General features: G+C 42.8%; 1 protein-coding gene across 1 annotated transcript in view; it reads left to right on the plus strand.

The window, feature by feature from the left end:
- LOC138783528 (collagen alpha-6(VI) chain-like) overlaps positions 1-4,655 on the plus strand; it is a 125,823-nt gene extending 121,168 nt beyond the window's left edge. The window contains exon 41 of the mRNA XM_069958329.1: positions 2,104-4,655. The gene's annotated coding sequence lies outside the window, so the exon portion shown is untranslated. The remainder of the gene's footprint in view (positions 1-2,103) is intronic.
- Positions 4,656-15,518: the final 10,863 nt, after the last annotated feature.

Raw genomic sequence — 15,518 nt, forward strand, 5'->3', positions numbered from 1 at the left:
TTTATTTATTTATTTATTTGTAACTTTTTTTAGTCCCCCTAGGAGAAATGTACTAGCAATTCGATTGCTTATACAGATCAATGCACTATTACTGTATATCTGTCATGGCAGTCATGGAGGCCTAGATAAAGAACCCACCTCACAGTTGCTTTGTTGGGGAGCCCAGCAGACCCTGGGCTACTGATGCCAGATGCCACTGACAGCAACATTTAAACAGTTGAATAATCTGCATCACAGATTATCATTACATTGAATTCTGAAACTGGCGCTCTACTAGTAAAGCTTGCCAGTAGCAGACTTGTAACAAGTGATCTGTCATAGAAGCCACAGAGGCCTTAAGAAGGCCTCTTGCTGCAACAACAACAAATCAGCATACCATGATTGCATCACGAAAGTGCCATTCGGACCCCTGAACTACCAATGACACTATGCAATTGTATAGATCCCATAAAAGCTGTTGGTCGCAGCATCTATATAGTCAAATGTCTGACATCAGACAAATCTTTAATGCCGGTTATTAGTCAGCTACACATAGCAGCCACCACTCATTGTGAGTGGAATGGAATCAGCATAATAGCGTGGGCTATACATGAGCACAGAGGAGGGTCATGCAATGTTCAGGACAAACTTTTTTTTTTTATAAGAAACTAAACACAAGAATACGGGGCACAGTCAGAGGTTAGTTGGAGGGAAGATCAGAAGCAATATCAGGAAGTATTATTTTAGTGAAAGAATAGAAGATGTTTTTAACAAATTTTTATTATATATGGTTGGTAAGTCTACAGTAACTAAATATAAACATGTTTGGGATGCACATATATCTATCTTAAGGCTATGTTCACACTACGTCAAAGTACGGACGTTAATGCCATCGACAACAACGGCCATACTTTGTACGCCTGTGAACACTGCCTATTGATCTATGGGATCCCATCCGGATCCCATGCGGACCCGTAAATAACTGACATGTCAGTTTTCTGCGGCCGCAATTCAGTGAATTGCGGCTGTAGGAAACCCTGTTAGTTCACACAATGAAGCAAGCGGCTCCGGACGCTCGCTTCATTGTGTGCTATGGGAAGTTGTGATGCGGGCGCGCTGATGCGCCCCCATCAGAACCCTGCGGCCGGAAAGATCATCTGGTCGGGTCACGGAACTGCCGGTCTCATACGTAGTGTGAACATAGCCTAAAGGTGTTGTCTGACCAGGACCCCTTTTTCAGAATGCCCAGGGAGGGGGTGGGTGAAAAAAATAATACACGCTTACCCCGTTCTCCGCAGCTGCAGTCCCCTATGTGTGGCTGCTCCTGAGTATTTAGATGTGACATTGCAGGCCCACTCAGCCATTCAATGGCAGAGGTGGGACACTGTTACAGCTGCTGCCTGTCACAATAATTTACAAGGAGCAGTCGGTAGGGGGGATAAAGAGCTTTAATAGTTAGAGACATATAAAGTAGAGAGTTTGTTCATAAGGGTTTCCCTAAGTAAGGTATAGAGGGCGCTAGTTTCTGAAAGTTTAAAGTCTACCTACAGTAATGATTTAAAAATTATTTAAAAATCGAGCAGCACTGTGCGTGTTCTCCCTCATCCCTGCTGCCAATAACTATTCATTAGGAGACAGAGCTTCCTACTCCATCTCCATAGCTGCCATCTCCAGCGTGAGACCCAATGCCATGCAATTCTGTGGCTCTGAGTCATGTGCTGGAGACAGGGGCTATGCTCCATCTCCTAATACACAGTTATAAGCAGTGAGGAGCAGTGGGAAAGGGTGCTCAAAAACATATGTTGTTGTTGAATTCAAAATGGATGCCTATTAGAAAAGGACTATCATGCACAGCACTGGAGGCACATTTTAACTCCATCAATTTTGGGATATGTCCTGGAGCATTACAATATAACAACCGAGATTTCAAGTTATTAATCAGCAATTCGGAAAACTTTAAAGAACCTTAAATAATTTAGGGAGGGACTTAAGTGATTTGGATAGGATGAGTAAGAGATTGTCCACCAAAACCTACACTGCACCGTATTCCTTGGAAATTCAGCTTCTGAAATATTACAGTCACAAAATGTAACACTTTTTTTCTTTTTCTTTCTTTTTTTACAGGCAATAAACAACATTACCTAAATTTCTGAGTTAAGAGAATGTTATGACCTGACAATGCTGACTATGCAATGGATTAATCTTCTCGCTTCCCCACACCCGATGTTGGCACATAATGGTGTTAGACAAAACACCACAGAGACTACTAAAGCTACCTAGACAGTGCCAAATGCTTGGCAATTGCTAGAGTCAGTTGTGTTCTTTAACCATGCAAAATGAAACATAATTTTGAAGGATAATTTATAAATGTATGAAATAAACCTTCTGGTTTTCTTACTTTTCTCATACATTACAGTTAGTCTCTTCCACAAAATGATTTCTTAACACCAGGAAACAGTTGACGCCATTTAATAGGCTTCAATTTTTGACAAAAATGTTTCAGATTTCATCCACCTTTCTATTGGACATCAAATCTTTACAATGAGATTGTAGATTTTTAAATAGTTGGAGTGTTAACAGCTAAATAGATATGCATATGGAATTTTATCAGATGTAACATGTTACAGATAAACTACCCAAAGCGTCATTAGCCATCAGTATTGTCATTTTAGAATAAACCAAGATCCATTTCTTATTCCATTATTGATTTTAAAGAAGCCTTAAAATATTCTACAATACTGTTTAAAGGCATAGTAACATAGTTTGGTGAATATATTGCAGAACAGAATTGGTAGCTCTCTAAACTATCTCAGGATCATGACAATTTTTATTAAATGACTAAGTGGTGAACGTACTTTTGCTCAATAAGTTATGTTAAATTTACATTGTAGACACTTGGCAACAAGATATGTGTTCTTCAAAACACAATGGAACAAGTAACTACTAGATATTGGCTTCCATTTACAGAATTTGCACTATGCTCCTCAAAGCCAATCGCTAATCAGGTATTTCTGGGCAAAGTATATTTTTCCTATATTGTTAGCTTTAGATCTTTAGGCATTGTGAACCACTCTGTTCTAACATGGATAACCCTATTTTAATATAACAAAAAGTCAAAACTAATTATGACAGCGAACTGACAGTGGGCTGTCCAGGTAAAGTGGACTGTAAGGTTCCTTTTACATTACCCAACCTTTGACCATCCGTGGCTGCAAACGAGAGTTGATCACTGAGTTCTGTGCTCATTTAAAGTGCCTTTACAAGGCACGATAAATCACATATGCTGCATCATTTGTGCGGCCATTAACATTCATTGTTATCAGCCACACACCTCCTGTCTACACAGAAATATATTCGGTCAATAATGATAAATTTTAGCACCACACAAAAGATGCTATCGTCGGCTGATTGCTGGCACTTTACATGGGCAAATCATCATTCAAATGAGCATCATTGCCGATAATTGGCCTTTGTAAGAGGGCTCTAAGTTGTCACTGTAACTGCTAATAACTTTGGCTGGTGAGAGATCTGAACAGGGGACCCTACCCTCCATTCATGATTATTTTATAGCAGGGTATTTGACAATAATTTAAGACAAACTCTTTAACATTAATATGAATTAAAAAATAGTATTGATACATTTATTTTAGGGCTACGCTGTGACTTTTTGTAGCATCACTAATTGGTTTTAACTACTGTGCCACAGCTGCAATGCACAGCAATACACTGAGTTCTATGCAATCTTTAACACAACCAATAGCAATACAAATACAAGCAGTAGCACGACAAAAAGCTACAATATAGATGTATGTTTTACTCCTTTATGTGAAAAAAAAAAACAGAAAAAAAACCAATACCAGTGTTTTAAAGGTTTTAAGGCATATTATTAGTGTCAGACTATAATGATCAGGAAAGGGAAACCATCAAAATCATTCTGCAAAAAAACAACAACACCAATGTGGAGACACCTTAAATCTGGTTGGGGAAGGGGGGGGGGGGTGTTTTCAAATCAGCTGGTGTCAAAAAGTTATACAGATTTGTAAATAACTTCTGTTTAAACAATTCAAGTCTTCCAGTTACATATCAGCTGCTGTATTTCCTGCAGGAAGTGATTTATTCTTTACAGTCTGACACAGCACTCTCTGCTGCCCCCTCTGTCTGTGTCAGGAATTTTCTAGAGCGGTAGAGGTGGACAGTTCCTGACATGGACAGAGGTGTCAGCAGAGAGCACTGTGTCAGACTGGAAAGAATACACCACTTCCTTACAGAAGCTGATAAGTACTCAAATACTTGAGATTGTAAAATAATTTGCAAATCTGTATTATTTTCTGGCACCAGTGCATTTGACAATTGTTTTTTACAGGAGTACCCCTTTAAGGCTCTGTACACATTTGTATGTAGTGACTCCATCAAACATTGCAACAGATTTGATCAGAGAAATAGCATTTCATGCAGCCTGTCAAAATGATAAACACAATAAAGGAAACTTGATAAAGATGTATAAAACTTGCGTATGAGGTATCCACGAGTCATGGCTTATGTCATAAAAAGAACCCCCAATGCATGTGTGAATGCAGCCTGAAATGTATATACAAATGCACTAGCATTAGTGAAAGGCTTTTATGCAACTCTAATATGGACTGAAAAAAAAAGACTTTGGGGGAGATTTATCAAACTAGTGTAAAGTAGAAGTGTCTTAGTTGCCCCTAGCAACCAATCAGATTCCACCTTTCATTTTCTAAAGAATCTGTGAGGAATAAAAGGTGGAATCTTATTGTTGCTAGGGGCAACTGAGACTATTCTACTTTACACCAGTTTAATAAATCTCACCCTTTATTACCAAAATTACTTTCTGTGTTACTCACATGTGCATAAGATGACACCAAAAACCTCAGAAACTCTCACTATATGTTCCACTGTTAATTTCCACAAAATTCTGGCTAATTAAATATTACATGTAACATGACACTTACATTATTGTTATGACTAGCAGGCTGTTAACCCAATAATGCCTTAAGAGGAGGACTTTCTCTAAAGGATATGTTAAACAATTTGCAATGTTTCAAACTTAATGATTAAGGGTACAAACACACACACCGTATACGCAGCGTATTTACTGCTGCGATACGCAGCAGATACGCAGCAGATTAGATCTAAATAACTGAACTGAACGCATCGTATCTGCACCAACAAATCTGCTGCAGATCTGCTGCGTATTTGCTGCGTATCTGCTGCGTATATGGTGTGTGTGTTTGTACCCTAAAAGTGACAAAATATTTGTTTTGATGAACCTTTGAAAGTATTCATAATGTGAATTAGCTGTTTTCAATAAAAGTCATGATGTAATTGTGTTTATTTCATTTGGATTTTTAATAAGAGATATACATGGAACATTTCTAAATAAATATGCAGGGTCCCAGAGCAGGGTTTTTCTAGCAGGACGTATAGGTATGTTGTAGACTGAGACTGAAGTATGTGTAATGCTACTTCCGCCACCAGATGTCACTGTTTATTACTGTTACATAGTTACATGCGGTTGAAAAAAGACACATGTCCATCAAGTTCAACCAAGAAAAGGATGGATGATGGGTACATTATATACATGTGCATTTATGTTATTTTGATCCGAGAACTTGTCTTATTTGCACGGCTAAAGGTATACTATAGTAAGGGTTAACTGATTTCCTCTATTGATTATATAAGTCATGCCACTGTACATTTGCACTTTGTTCAATCCCTATGCTAGCTAACTCCGGAGCTAATGCCCTATCACAGAGGGTTATTCCGTCCTTTTACCCAATGAGTGACCACCACCCCCCAAGACCAAGGTTATATACAGTATAGTGGGGTTGGAATTGAGTCAGTGTGTGTTAGTCTGTGGTTAGTGCTAGAGTGTGTATGAGAGACAACGCTACAGAGAGCCTTCTGAGAGACTTTCCAGGGCCCCTGAGTGGGACTATACTCCATTTCTTTATAACTTCTGAGATCCTAGCTATGTCTGGCTTGAGCACCGCGAGCAAGGGGCTGTGAAACTCCAGAACTAAATCCTAATCTACGCTGGGCTTTAGTCTTCTTCTCTTATCCTGAGGATCATTCCAGGTACAAGTCAGTAGTCAAGCAAACTGCATAAGCCGAGTCTCTACTGAAAACACGCTAGGTACTAAGGGTAACCCGATGGCTAGCTCTACCTACAAGTTGGGGCCTACCTCACTAGATCTGTGTCAATCTGTGCCCATAGACAGTGTTAAGCAAGACGTTCATACCCGTGGGTGTAGGTAACTATTCTCTAAAGACCCTCAGCTGAGTGCCAAAGCATGCTTGGATAGGATCCCATTCACACTCCACAGTTTTCTGAACCACTTCAGTACAGCTACACAACCTCTGAGCCTAGTTCAACTTATTCTACAAGGGGTGGCCACAGCTGGTTCCACTTTTGGTTATGATGACCTAAATGCCTTAGGGCCCTATTACACCAACAGATTATCTGACAGATTTTTTTTTTGAGCCACAGCCAGGAATGGACTATAAACAGAGAAAAGAAAAGATGGAGATTTCTCATCTTTTCAAATCCATTCCTTGCTTTGGCTTAAAAAAAAAACTGTCAGATAATCTGTTGGTTTAATAGGGCCCTTAGTGATGCTTCTAAAGTTATGCTGCTGCACGTAACATGTCACCCCTGGCTTGCTGTGCCCACACGCTGCAAATAAAAATGGCTATTTTATAGAGAAAACCACTCTTTTAAAATGCTGTATTTACAGCTCATGCTGACCTAGGCACCCCACTAGGACAATTCCATAAGCATGCAGATTTGTCAGAAGTACGCAGCAAAAATCAAATTTTGTTGCAGATTATCCATGTATCTCATCCCTGTACATGGAAAGTAGTGAAGTTATTCACAAATCCAGAACATAATGAGCAGCTGTGGCTGCACATCAGCAGGGAAATTTCATATCAGTTCTGATCTGCATGGATTCCACAAAATTAGGAAATTTAATGCTGCGTTTACACGGAATGATTATCGTGCGAATTTGCATGGTAACAATCGAATTTGAATGATAATCGTACGTGTAAACGCAGCGAACGATCAAGCAATAAGCAAGAAATCATTCATTTTGATCTTTGAACATGTTCTCAAATCGTTGGTCGCTCGCAAAAAATTCGGAGATCGTTCCGTGTAAACAGTCGTTCACCAATTTAACCTATGTGCAAGATAGACTTAAGCGATCGCATAACCATCGCAAAACGATTTCTATGTTCAATCTTCAATCTTCAATATATCGTTCCGTTTAAATGCCGATCATTATAAAAAAAATGTGTTACTTCGAAATCGTTAATCGTACGATAGGGCGAATTATCGCTCCATGTAAACGCAGCATAAGTTTTCTCTATAGTCCACAGATTATTTTCCCATTCAGTTTTTGAGCCAATTTTAAGCTTTAGGCCTTATTTAGGTCAGAATTTTTACCAAAATCAAAATTAGAACTGACACAGAAAAACTATAACAGAAAGATTTGAACCTTTGTCTGAGTTTCGAATCAACTCCTGGTTTTAGTAAAAATACTGGCCAAAATGAGGCTCAAAGAATAGCTAAAAATCACAGCCTAAAGCATGTGTCTACACCAACTAAGCCTATGTGCCCACACATTATTTGGGTCACAAACTGTGTGGGAACACAATCTTCCACAAAACAGCTGGAAAATACAGACCAAAAAAAACATGAGTGGAAACATAACCTAACTGACTTATCTTCCTAGCAACTTAAACTGCCAATGGCAGTATTTTGAGCCATCTTCTGTCTTTCTAGCTGCTGCCATTCCTAAGATACAAGTTTTTTTTAAAAGACAATCTATATCCAAGCTAGGAAACTACCTTTCCCATCATGCATTTCACTGATTGGTCCATTTGCGTACCCCTTAGCTTTCTTTCTTGTCCACTGCTGTTATTACTATTGCACAGTAAACACAGGACTGATTTTGCCTCCTGCTTGTCTAAATCTGAGGATCAGTTTCAAGCCAAAAACTTTCTGGTGTAGTTTAGGGACAATTTTGTCTGCTATTTTTCAGAAAGTGAAATCTGCACACAGCTCACCACCCCCATCTTGTGTCGCTTCTGATATTTACTTTCTACATAAGGGGAAAGTTCCTAAGCTTATCAGTGCAGTTAAAAAGACCGTTGAAAGAAATAAAGAAATGGCACATAAATCTAAAAAAGGACAGATCTTCTATTTTCCAATTAGCTCTAATAAAGTTCTTTTTTCTCACCCTGCAGTTAAAGGGTAACTCCGGGTATCCTTAGTAAAAAGTAAAAAGGTATTACCTTTTTTTGTGTATTACCTTGTTTTTGGAGCATAAGTCCTAATCTAAAAATAAAAGTAGTACAAAGTAGTACAAAGTACAAAGAAAAGTAGTACACGTACAAAAAAAGAGTCCAGCATAAAACACCTACAGAGAAAAAAATTTAAATTCTTTCCGTGGATGGCAGATTGAGCCGGGACAGGTGGAACAATGGGACAGGAAGAACTTCTGTGTGACAGATCAATGGGGGTAATTTATCAAACATGGTATAAAGTGAAACTGGCCCAGTTGCCCCTAGCAACCAATCAGATTCCACCTTTCATTTTTCAAAAAGTCTGTGGGGAATGAAAAGTGGAATCTGATTGGATGCTAAGGACAACTGAGCCAGTTTCACTTTACACTATGCTTGATAAATCTTCTCCAATATGTTGAAGTTTTCCTCTTTTTCTATGACCTTGCTAGACTGAGAGTCTGACACGTTGTAAGACCTTGTCAAATTCTGCTGGTCAAGCCTTATAGTTTAAATAATAATGAGGAGATATTCAGGCCTTTCCATAACTGTTTCAGAAGGTCACAGATGTTCGTAGACATATAGTAAAACACATCCTCAAGCATCCTTAGAGAAATGCCACCAAGAAGGTTTACCTTAGAAGCTCCAATCCAATCATATCCTTTCTCAATTACTTCACAAATGTACCCTGAAAGAAGTGCCACTTTCAGACAGGGGTATACTCTCCAGTGTTTGCTGTGGTGGTTCTTTACTTATCTGAACAATTTTTTTTTTCTTAAGAAAAGATTTTGGAGTGTATGCAGCTCTCAATGTTCTTCTTGGCTACAATAGACTTACAAGATGCCTATCTCAGTGTGCTGGTCCTCAGAGATTACAAACGATTTCTTTGTGTTGCAGTTCGGATTAACTGTCAAGTCCATAATTTTCAGTTCTCCTGTCTACCAGGAGACAGGATAACATCATTAGAGATGATCGAACATCGGAAAATCTTAGGTTCTATAGAACTTGAACCTTGTTGAACCTTAGGCATTTGATTCCCGATGCCTTCCTGGTCCTTGGGGAAGGAGGAGGCAGCCCGGGTACCGTCTGAATTTCCAGCATACAGCCTAGGCTGAATCCCGGAATTTCAGGCCCTACCCTGGCTGTCTCCTCCTTCCCCACGGACCGGGAAGGCATCAGGAATCAAATTCGTAAGGTTCAACAAGGTTCAGGTTCTATAGAACCTGAGATTTTCCGATGTTTGATCATCTCTAAACATCAGCACACTCATGTGTTCACAAAGATTGTGATTTTAAGGCATCTTAATAACACCATAACTGGATGACTGGCTAGTTAGAGCCCTATCCAAAGAGCTGCTTCATAACCATCTTAGCATCACTCTCCAAAAGACCATAGTTTTATTGACAACCTGAAAAAAAATCCCAATTGGTACCAACAAGAAGGCTAACATATCTTTGGTTCACAAAAGATATCCAGAAGATGCGCCTGTTACTCTCAGTAGACAGGTTACAGAAACGTCTTCAGGCAGTCACTACATTATAGGCATTTGAGAAATGCTCCATTAGTTTTGCCATGAGATTACTTGAAATGTTAACCTCACCCATAGAGGCAACGGCCTGGGCCAGAGCACACAAAATAATTATTCATAAACATGTCCTTAAATTCTAAAAAAAACAACTCCAGAAGACCAGGATTCCAGCATCATGATATTACTCAGGGTCAAGGGGGACTTCAAATGGTGCTTTATACCAGGTAATCTTCTCCAGGGCAAGTCTCCGACAGCTTCAAGTCCTATGGTTTTCACTATGGTTGCCTTAGGCTTCGGCTGGGTACATGTGAGTACAGAGGAAGTGGTTGCCCAGAGATTGAACATTATTGTCCAATCTGAAAGAATTAAAAGAAATCTGCCTGGCCTTGCTGCATTTTAAGTTGCATCTCCAAGGCAAAGTGGTCCAAGTTCAGTCAGATAATCTGACTTCAATATTCTATCTGAACAAATGGGGGAACAAGAAGTGCTCTGCCTCCGACTTAAAGGGGTATTCCCCCCAAAAAAAAATTCGCATTAATACGTTGCCCACCCATAGCTTTCCATCTTTCCAATATAAAGTTATTACAGATTCTGCACAGTTTTGCTGTTATCTAGATGTCTTCACCCCCACCGTTTGCTTAGAATCATCAGACCTCACCCTCCGAGACGGCATCACGTGTCCTCCCTCTCTTCAATGGGCTGGCTTCTAACCCTGCCTATTGAAGTGAGGGAGGACACTGACAGCTGCTGCTGTATCCCGACTGCCTCCCCCCAGGTCACCTGTGTGCCCCTGAACACACCTGTGGCCCTCACACTGTGCCCCCTGATGTTAACTCCCCCCCCCCCCCGCATCTCACCTCGGCACCCCCCGCCCCCCGATCCGGGACTCACCGGCACCACAACCCCCGTTCTCACCCGCAGCACCTCGGCCCACGAACTCCCCCCCCCGGGCACACCCGTGGCACAGCTGGCAGGGAGCGGCAGTACCAACACCCCCGGACCCCACACAGCTCAGTACAGCACCCCCCGCCGCCGGCTACTCTGCTTGGTTGCCGGGATGCGGGGGGTGCTATGCGGCACTCACTAATCGTCCAACCCCCCCCCCCTCCGATACCAAATACATCACCCCCCCTCTGATACCAAATTCATCACCCCCCCTCCGATACCAAATACATCACCCCCCCCCCCTCCGATACCAAATACATCACCCCCCCCCCTCCGATACCAAATACATCACCCCCCCCTCCGATACCAAATACATCACCCCCTCATCAGATATGCAGCGCCGGGCCGTCTCTCAGCTTCCATCACAGCAGCTGCAGCAGCTCACTGTGCTCTGTCCCGCACAGAACGCTGTGAGTTCCTGCTGCTGATGGAAGCTGAGAGACGGCCCAGCGCTGCATATCTGATGAGGGGGTGATGTATTTGGTATCGGAGGGGGGGGTGATGTATTTGGTATCGGAGGGGGGGGGTGATGTATTTGGTATCGGAGGGGGGGGGGTGATGTATTTGGTATCGGAGGGGGGGGGATCGGACGATTAGTGAGCGCCGCATGGCACCCCCCGCATCCCGGCAACCAAGCAGAGTAGCCGGCAGCGGGGGGTGCTGTACTGAGCTGTGTTGGTACCGCAGCTCCCTGCCAGCTGTGCCACGGGTGAGACGGGTGGGGGGCCGAGGTGCTGCGGGTGGGAACGGGGGTGGTGGTGTATCACCCCCCAAGCCTTCACCTCCTCTCTCCCCCCTTCACATCTCTCCCCTCCTTCACATCTCTCCCCCCCTTCACATCTCTCTCCCCCTTCACATCTCTCCCCCCTTCATATCTCTCTCCCCCCCTTCACATCTCTCTCCCCCCCCCTTCACATCTCTCTCCCCCTTCACATCTCTCTCCCCCCCTTCACATCTCTCCCCCCCACCTTCACCTCCTCTCTCCCTCCCACCTCCATCTCCCCCATCACCTCCTCTCTCCTCCATCTTTACCTCCTCTCTCCCTCCCTCCTCCATACAGATATAAAGGGTCATTGTACTTTGCAACTCAACCCACGGCACCCAACCCCCCCACGCACGGCTCACCGGCTGACCTGCGGCCCCCCTCACTCAAATAACTCAACTCTGCTATGCAACGCACACAACTCTGCTATGCAACGCACACAACTCTGCTATGCAACGCACACAACTCTGCTATGCAACACTCTCAACTCTGCTATGCAACACTCTCAACTCTGTTATGCTACGCTCTCAACTCTGTTATATCTTGTGGAGATCAGCTCTGCTACATCATGGACCAATCAGACGTAAGCATTACATGATGGGAGATGTAGTTTTCTGGCTGGAGCCATGTTGGATATAGTTCGGCTTTCTAAAAAACTTGTAACTAAGGAACGGAAGCAGCTAGAAAGACGGGAGACGACTCAAAATTCTCAGGGGGACTTGGTGAGTAAGACCAGCTTGGTTTGGGAGCATTTTATTGGGGGGAATACCCCTTTAATGTGGGAGAAAAATGTCATGGGCCAAAGACAACCTTCTTTCCTTATCTGCAGTTTACATCAGAGGGACTTCCTCAGTTCTCTTCCCTAATAATGTGGTGCATCCCCGCGGTGGTATGGATGTGATACGGCCAGTTACTTGCTTGATGGTGAAGTGTGACGGCAGCACTATGGTGGTTGGCCAAGATGTAGCCAGACCCTAGGGTGTTATTTTGTGACGCCAGTGCCAGGTGGGCACACATCCAGATCTGTGATGAGAGTGGTACAGTTGTGCTGAGTGATTTGTGAGTTGAGAGATACAAAGAATCAGAGGAGCAGAGAGGAGGAGGTCATGAGAGTCCCAACCCTGGTGGTACTGTGCTCTGCCAGGATGTTGGAGGATGAGATAGAAATAGAAGAATACTTGAAAGAGAACACTTGTGCCTGTGCATCGACTCTTTTCGGAATGAACCACCCATTGCCCTACCAGTATCAGGGGACCTGTCCTAGAGGGTGACACCAGCCCCAGACCTTGTTACCTAGGGTAAGCGGAATATGCATACAAAGATATAGAAATCGTGGTGGCACTACAAGTCGCATCCAGCACTCGGGCTATTTCCAGCAACCGGACTCCACAACAGAAAAAATGGAGGTGCAAACTCAAAAATGTATATAGGCAGTATCAATCCAATACAACAAAGAAGAAATAGAGTTGCACTCACCAGTTAAAAGTTTTTTATCTTTATTTTCATCTTGATAAAAGCAAATCGATGCGGGACATGGTGCAGGTAAGGTGAATGCAGACGCTGCAGGAGTGTTGGTGACAGGCTGTTTCACGCCCTCTACGGCGCTTCTACGGTCCGTAGAAGCGCCGTAGAGGGCGTGAAACAGCCTGTCACCAACACTCCTGCAGCATCTGCATTCACCTTATCAGGATGAAAATAAAGATAAAAAACTTTTAACTGGTGAGTGCAACTCTATTTCTTCTTTGTTGTATTAGGGTAAGCGGAATGCTGAGGGTTCCCTGCTGACAACCACACTGCGAGATAGAGTTCCTAGGCTCCTAGAGCAACTTTGCTATATCCAGATCAGTTCCTGGCTTTTTTTGGCTTTGTTGATACTGTCCTGCACTGTGACTCTCCTAGTCCACGGCGTGGGTAGAGATAATCTGGGACTTGTCCTCTCCTGTGAAAGGCTTAACACTGCATAGTGTTGTGTAGAGTTAGTTAGATAAACTGTTAGCTGCGTCTTGTCTTGCTTCCTCATTATACAGGAACCTGACTAAGACTGACTCTTAAAGAGAACCTATCATCTAAATTTCACTGTCCCTAATATTAAAGTATATCTTTCCCTAAGTCTATCTATGAAGATACAGACTGCCTTTGCAGTCTGTATCTTATGCCTTACCTACTCTTTCGTATCTGTGTAAGCAAGGTCGGGCGCCGCCATCTTGATGACGTCATTTGCGTTCCACCGTTGGAACGCAAGTTGCGTCATCAAGATGGCGGCGCCTGGCCTTGCTTGCACAGAAACAGAGGATTAGGTAAAGTAGAAGATACAGACTGTAAAGGCAGTCTGTATCTTCATGAAGTCTATTTATGAAGATACAGACTGCCTTTGCAGTCTGTATCTTATGCCTTACCTACTACTTCGTGCCGGTGCAGCAGGGCCGGCGCCGCCATCTTGATTACGTCTTTGCGTTCCACCGCTGGAACGCAAGTTACGTCATCAAGATGGCGGCGCCGGCCTTGCTGCACAGAACAGAGTAAGTAAAGTAGAAGATACAGACTGTAAAGGCAGTCTGTATCTTCATGAAGTCTATTTATGAAGATACAGACTGTCTTTACAGTCTGTATCTTCTACTTTACCTAATCCTCCGTTCTGTGCAGCAAGGCCGACGCCGCCATCTTGATGACGTAACTTGCGTTCCAGCGGTGGAACGCAAAGACGTAATCAAGATGGCCAGCAATGAAGTAGGAGACAGCACGTCCAGAGATAAAGTTGCAAAAAACGTGTTTAATGACACACCAGTGCGCGACGTTTCGGCTGAATCAGCCTTTCTCAAGCAGTGATACAATACAATGTAAGTTAGGTAGTATTTATACACAAGTGAAGTGAATATCAATCAAGTAATTAGTGTCATACAATCATGGTAAAATATACAAAATCAATGCAATCGTGAGTAAAAAATTCATAAATACACACTCAACCGCGTTGAGTGAGTATCCATACATATAATGCATAAAGTTGATCATGAAAAAAGATAAGGATCAACTAGTGTAACAATAATGATCAACGTGATAACTGCAGGTGTGCGGAATAGCCCAAAAAAATAATAAACAAAAAGGAGGAGCAAATACCCATCAACATACCAGGTGGCGGGGTCCCGGGCCAGCGCGCCGAATGCGGAAGCAGCACCGATATGGCATCACAACAGCGCGACTCAGACCGAGTCACGTGACTCATCCTGCCACACGTGACCCGAGTGACAGGTCGGCGAACGCGTCACGCGACACACGCCCACATCACGTGATCGCGATAGCCAGACCCGCGAGTGCGCATATGCGAGAACCCGCCGGAGCTGAATACACATCTAGCAGCACCCAAGCTCAAAGTAGCCATATTGGAAATGGGCAAAAATTGCCCAAAGGGGAAAGTATACAAAAACTGATCAAAAATAAACTGTAATTAATAAAGTGGTCCGATAACAGAATAAATGAGTATGGGGACAATCTAAATACTCTACAGACAAATAACTGGATAGGGGCTTGGGATAGGCTGGAGGAGATTGTGCATGGGTAGACTATGTGGTGACCGTGGGCTATATCAAGGGGGTATATGGAACCGAGTCCAACACCCAGTAATGGGACAGACCACTCCGTCAAAGACAATATGGTCGCCCCTAACTAGGGTACCCAACCCCAAAAGTCCAATAAAGTGCTGTCAGGGCGGGTAAAATGGTCTCAAGGATCCACCCCTCAGTCCACGTAGTTTGTCAACACTAACCCGCTCCCCCTCAGGAGTAGCCATAATCCCTAGTAATCAAAAGAGTAACATAATACATAAAGGAAAAAGTATTTATTGATCAGTTCATGTATTATCAAGTCCCAGACTAGTATTATAAATAACATTGGTGGAATAAATGGCAAAAAATTAAAAGTTTCCCGTCAAGAAATCCCGGCATGTGATGTTTTCATCCTCCAAAAAAAGACTGCTGAATCTGAAAAAGGCAAAAACAGACGTTT

Source organism: Dendropsophus ebraccatus, chromosome 2 (genome assembly GCF_027789765.1).
Source record: "Dendropsophus ebraccatus isolate aDenEbr1 chromosome 2, aDenEbr1.pat, whole genome shotgun sequence".
NCBI lineage: Eukaryota > Metazoa > Chordata > Amphibia > Anura > Hylidae > Dendropsophus > Dendropsophus ebraccatus.